At 48.3% G+C, this 5,978-nt stretch overlaps 1 protein-coding gene across 1 annotated transcript in view; it reads right to left on the bottom strand.

Moving 5' to 3' along the window:
• LOC112631578 (BEN domain-containing protein 2) overlaps positions 1 to 5,978 on the bottom strand; it is a 30,832-nt gene that overhangs the window by 24,636 nt on the left and 218 nt on the right. The window lies entirely within an intron of this gene.

A 5,978-nucleotide genomic window follows, 5' to 3' on the forward strand; every position in this document is an offset into this window, starting at 1 on the left:
GTGTAGTGGCTGGATCTCAGCTCACTGCAACCTCTGCCTCCCGGGTTCAAGCAATTCTCTTGTCTCAGCTTCCACAATAGCTGGGATTACAGGCACATGCCACCACGCCTGGCTAATTTTTGTATTTTTAGTAGAGATGGGGTTTCACCATGTTGACCAGGCTGGTCTCGAACTCCTTAACTCAAGTGATCCACTGGCCTTGGCCTCCCAAAGTACTGGGATTAAGGCATGAGCCACTGCGCCAGGCCATCAATAGTATTTTAAACCATAGATGACTAAGACTCTAAATCATAGAGCTGAGACTCAAACTGCAAGTTTAGGGCTGGATCTTTTTTTTTTTTTTTTTTTTTTGAGATAGAGTCTTGCTCTGTTGCCCAGGCTGGAGTGCAGTGCCGCAATCCTGGCTCACTGCAACCTCTGCCTCCTGGGTTCAAGCGATTCTCTGCCTCAGCCTCCCAAGTAGCTGGGATTACAGATGCCCGCCACCACACCTAGCTAATTTTTGTATTTTTAGTAGAGACGGGGTTTCACCATCTTGGCCAGGCTGGTCTTGAATTCCTGACCTCGTGATCCACCCGCCTCGGCCTTCCAAAGTGCTGGGATTACAGGCATGAGCCACCATGCCCACCTTAGGGCTGGATCCTTTAAAGCATAGCTGTCCCTGGTGATCTAAGGGGTCTTGCTTTACGCTGGGGTCCATTTCAGCTATGATATGGCTTTGAATACCCCATGGGAAGTGTGAACACTGATGTCTGTAGAAAAACATTCTCCTCTGTGCAGTGAGGTCTTTACTCTCTGAGCCTTCATATCCCCCAAATTTATTTATTTAGCTGTACAAAATCCTCAATCCCTTCAAGAAGAACTTGGGGAACATGTCACACATTTTCTAGGATGTACGGAAGAGGAATACCAAATGGTTTGATATAAAAGGGATTTGTACTCCTTTAGTAAGAAGTACTAAATAAATGCCGTAACCTGCCATCCCTTGCCTTTCTTGACTCCTTTCATGTTATTTTCTCTTGAGACAGGATCTCACTGTTGCCCAGGCTGTGGCAGGATCAGCCTTCAACTCCTGGGCCTAAGCAATGCTCCCACCTCAGCCTCCCACGTAGCTGGGACTACAGGTGTGCACCACCATGTCCAGATAAATTTCGTGTATATATATATATATATTTTTTTTTGTTTTGTTTTGTTTTGTTTTTTGTTTTTGTAGAGCTGGGGTTATACCCAGGTTGGTCTCCAACTCCTGGGCTCAAGTGATCCACCTGCCTCAGCTTCCTAAAGTGCTGGGGTTACAAGTGTGAGCCACTATGCCTGCCTGGCGACTCCATTCATTTTCTTCCCCAGGCATCTCCACACTTTCCAGGTGTGAAGATGCCTGGGGAAGGCTCCCAAGTGTCCTTCCTCCTTGAAGCTCTCTCGCCCTTGACCTCCATGCCATGAGTTTCTCCTACATCCTTCATCATTCCTTCTCAGTTTCCTCTGTGGGCTCTCGGTTACCCTCAAAGGGTGTTTCTTGGGGTTCTGAGCCTGCTCCTTTTTATAAGCCCTCTCTTGACTGAAGACCCCAAAATCTCTTTCACCAGCCCTGGCCCCTCTTTTGCTCTGTGTTCAATTGTCCACTGGACAGTTTCACTTGGATGTTCCACAGGCATCTCAAATCCAACGAAACTAAGTTCATTATCCCTTCTTGCCCCCTAACCTGCAGCTGGTTCTGAATTCCCTAACTTGGTGAGTTGCCCAGCCTAGAAACAAGGAGGTATCCCTGACTCCTCCCTCCCTTTCTGCTGCACCCCACCCCCAGAAGAAAATTGTTTATCAAGTCTGGCAGATTCTGCCTCCTCAATAACCCCCAAATCCATCCCTCACTTTCCATCCTCGGGGCTACGGCCAGTCATCACCTCTTCCTTGGACTATTGCAATAATCTTCTGGTAGGTGCTCCTGGCTCTCCTCTCACCTCAAAGGGAGTCATCGCTATCTTCCTAGAATGTTTTTCAAACTGATCATGTCGCTTCCCTACTTAAGGTCCTCCAATACTCCCACTGCTCTCAGGACAGTCCACCCACTTCAAGTGGTGTATAATGTCTGCCATGTTCTTCTGGTCTCTGCCTACCCAACAGGTCCATCTCTCTCAGAATCCTGTCTTTCATCTCAGACGTCAGCTTGGCTGATAAACTTGCCATTCTCTGGTTGAACAATGCTGTTCCAAGATCTTGCCCCTTCTTCTTGCTTCCTGGACAGCTCAGGTTGGCATGTCCTCACAGGGAAATTTATAAACAGTCCCACGACTCCAGGCTCTCCCCCAGGGAAAAAGAATTAAGCATTCATCCTTTATCACTCACTGTCCCCTATATCCCTTCCTTCATGCCCATGAAAGACTTTGGGGCCCTGATATTAGTTTACCCATTAGATGAGTAAACTTCTTGAGGTCACGATCCAAGTTATAGTCTTCCTTATATTCCTAGAACCTAGAGACCAGCACAGAGTGGGGCTCCAATAAATGTCTGCTGAGTGAATGGGTGGATGGATACATGGATCAACAGGTGGATGGATGGATGGATGGACAGACAGATGGGTGAACAAGTGGATGGATGGGTGAATGAATGAATGGATGGATGGACAGATGGATGAAAGGATGGACAAGAAGATCTCTGGTCTAGACTGGATCTCTAAGCTCTCTGGCATGATGGGCAGAACTACTAAGTCAGCCACATTTCCTTACACTTTCATCAGCCTCACACCAGGTCCCCCTCCTTTGGGATCAATGTGGAAAAGAAAGGTTTCACCACAGGAGAGGAGAATGAAGGTGTAGCATCAGGATGCTGATGAGGGAGGAAAGAGAAGAAAAGATGCCAGAGGAAGAGGCAGAGAAAGTTGGAAGCTGGAGGTCAGGGGCCCTACTTCCTGCTGTAACAGGCCCCACTTCATCCCCAGCAGCCATCAAATACCAACCCAGAGGTGTTGGGAAATAGAGTGCACAGAGAGGACATAAAGATACTGAAAAGGTTAGACATTTGTGAGAGTCCTGAGAAGCAGGCAAGCCCCTAAGTGTGTCAAGACTCCTTCTAGAACCCCCAGCAGATAATCTCTTGGTGATGAGCTCTGACTGCATTGTCTCTGCAGATGTGGGTGCTGCTGGCTGGCTGGGGCCAGTCTAGATATGGTTATATAAATAAGGTCAGCCAGAATGAGAATCTCTGCCCTAAGCATGTCCCAAGTATTGAAGATGTTTACTGGTTTTTCTGTGATTTCAACATCAGGCTTGTGCCTGTTTGCATAGTGGGTAACCCCAGCATCACCTTTGACTCAACTCATTCCCAGAGCCCTTCCTCATCCCTCAAGTCTTCTTTATCTGCAAACGTGCTATCTAAGACCAAGCCCAAGTAACTGGCAGCAGGCTGGGAGAACAATATAATCAGAAGGTGTGAGGTTCTGGAAAAACACCAGACAAGGCAGGTCCCACTTGGCTTGCTTTATCTGTAGCTCTGCATAGACAGCTCCTAAGACATGTGCCCTGACAGTCTTTGGGTGGACAAGCGGGGTGACCATCTGCCCTGGACTGCCTGAGATAGTCCTGTTGCCTTAGTGTAGTTATGAATACTACCACATACCACTTACTATCCAAAGTATTCTGGTTTAGATGACACATTGTACAACCACTCTGTTTACAAGTTGCTTTAAGATCTGGGAGAAATCCAAGTGTGACTGCAGTAACTGCTCTTCTTTTCCTGGATCTACCCTAAAGCCATTTCACAGCACAGGTTGGCATGTCCTCACAGGGAAATTTATAAACAGTCCCACGACTCCAGAGAGGACAAACCCAGACCAAAGAAGGAAATGTAGGAGTTTGCCCTTTTGTAAAATCCTGGGCAAAACTCCGAGGCTCATCTCTCCAAGATACTGAGAATTGAAAGGAGAGGGGGAAATCTCACGGGATCGCCATCTTTGGGCGGAAGCCCTCGGTGTCTGACACTGACAGTAGTTCTGCAGTTTAATGTACCTGTTTAACTATTGTTTGGTCAGTGCAGCCGTGACTAGAAATTCTTCTGGTTTCTCCTCCTACATCTTGGTTGGGTCAGATGAAGATGGCCCAATCTGCAAGAAACTCTTGTTGTGTGCTTATAGACATTTTAATCTTGGAGGGCTTTGTTTATAGGATGGACCTGGCCAAAGGAAACATGTTACTTAGGGTTGAAAGCAAGAAAAACCTAGATAAACACTTTTTTTTTTTTTTTTGAGGCACACGCTTGCTCTGTCGCCCAGGCTGGAGTGCAGGGGTGCAATCTTGGCTCACTGCAACCTCTGCCTCCCAAGTTCAAGTGATCCTTCCACCTCAGCCTCTTGAGTAGCTTGGATTACAGGCACACACCACTATGCCTGGCTAATTTTTAAAATTTTTTTGTAGAAACAGGGTTTAAAAATTTTTTGTGCAAAACAGGTTTTTGTAGAAACAGGGTAAACCCAGGTCTCAAACTCCTGGGTTTAAGCAATCTGCCTTCCTCGACCTCCCAAAGTGCTGGGATTACAGGCGTGAGCCACAGTGCCTGGCCAAATACTTCATTTTCTAGATCATAAGATGCTTCACTTTATTCCTGACAAAAAGTTGATTCAGCAAACCAGGGCTTTAAGTGAAGCTGGTTGGGACCTGAACCCTTGACACCTGCCCAGGGTGGAAGACGTAGCAGCTGCATCTATAGGCCACCTGGGGTGTAGGGTGACCAGCTGCCTAGCAAACCCTCCAGGGCCTCCCCGCAGTGAACTGCTATGGGCATTAGGAGGCTGCAGAAGTTCCTTCTAAGCATGCTCTGGAATACAGTAGAAAGTTACACACAGAGACACCCCACACAACATTCGCAATCACACTGAAGTGTACATCCCAGATCTGAGTGCGGTTTATTTCCCATCACAGTCTGCACCCTGAAAATAATGGAATCCAATCTGAGAGAATAAGACAACACCAGCTTTTGATTTCCTTTGGTCTTAGAAATAAAGCATAACAAGTTCACAAAAACCTACAAACTACAAGACAGGGCTTTGTTTCCCGAGGCTGTCACTCCTTCTTTACTCCTCCTATTCCTGGAAACATCATTTTCTCTTGCAGATTCTTCATGTTCCCCCAAATCCAAATTCACAAGTTCCCAAAAAGGGCAATGCTCCTTGCTTGTTGCACCGCAGGACAGAGTGGGGCCGGGAGGAGGAAAAGAAAATGATGCCTCGCTTCACATCTGGCTCTCCTTTCCTACCTAGTCCCTCCCTGCCAGAGGCTCCTGGGGAGCTCCTGCTCTGTCTAGAACATTGGGTTTCTGGGCTGTTTCCCATTCAGGAAAGGAGTGAGGGCTCTCCTCCCACCCAGGCAGCACCTCTGGAGGCTGTTAGCATCTCTGCCCCCTGAAACGCCTGCACAGGGCACTCAGGAAGGGCTGGGGACTGGGTGAGGAGGTGGGGACAGAATGCCCCCTGGAAACTGCCTCAGGGGCAGCTTGAGTGGCCTGAGCCTGTGTCTGTCCTACTGAAGGGTGGAGCCCCTCTGTGGAGGTACCCACTTTTCAGAACTGCTGCTTTTGGGGGAGAACACCTTTTCCCAGGTGTTGTCCTTGGGGTAGCAGGGAAGACTGGGAAAAACTGAGTGGCAAGAGCTGTTGGAGGGGGAGTTACATTTATTGACTGTCTGTTACATGCCGGGTGCTGCTGAAGGTCGCGGGTCCTACAGGATCTCCTTTTAGCCCCTCACATCCCTGTAGATTACAGGTCGTTCACAGATGACCCTGAACCCAGAGGGGCTGTCTAGGCCCAGGGCCCAGCTAGTGAGTGGATGGGCGGAATCAGACCTGCCTTGGAAGGGTCTGTCTTACCCTGGCGCCCAAGATGTGTCCCTTACCCTCTGGCACCAGGGCATGTAAATTCGGGACACCCCTTTCGTTAGGGGCCCAAGTTTATCATGGGTCTGATCTCTAAGGTCACATCTCCGCCTTCTCAC

This window comes from Theropithecus gelada, chromosome 1 (genome assembly GCF_003255815.1).
Source record: "Theropithecus gelada isolate Dixy chromosome 1, Tgel_1.0, whole genome shotgun sequence".
In the NCBI taxonomy this organism is placed as follows: Eukaryota; Metazoa; Chordata; class Mammalia; order Primates; family Cercopithecidae; genus Theropithecus; species Theropithecus gelada.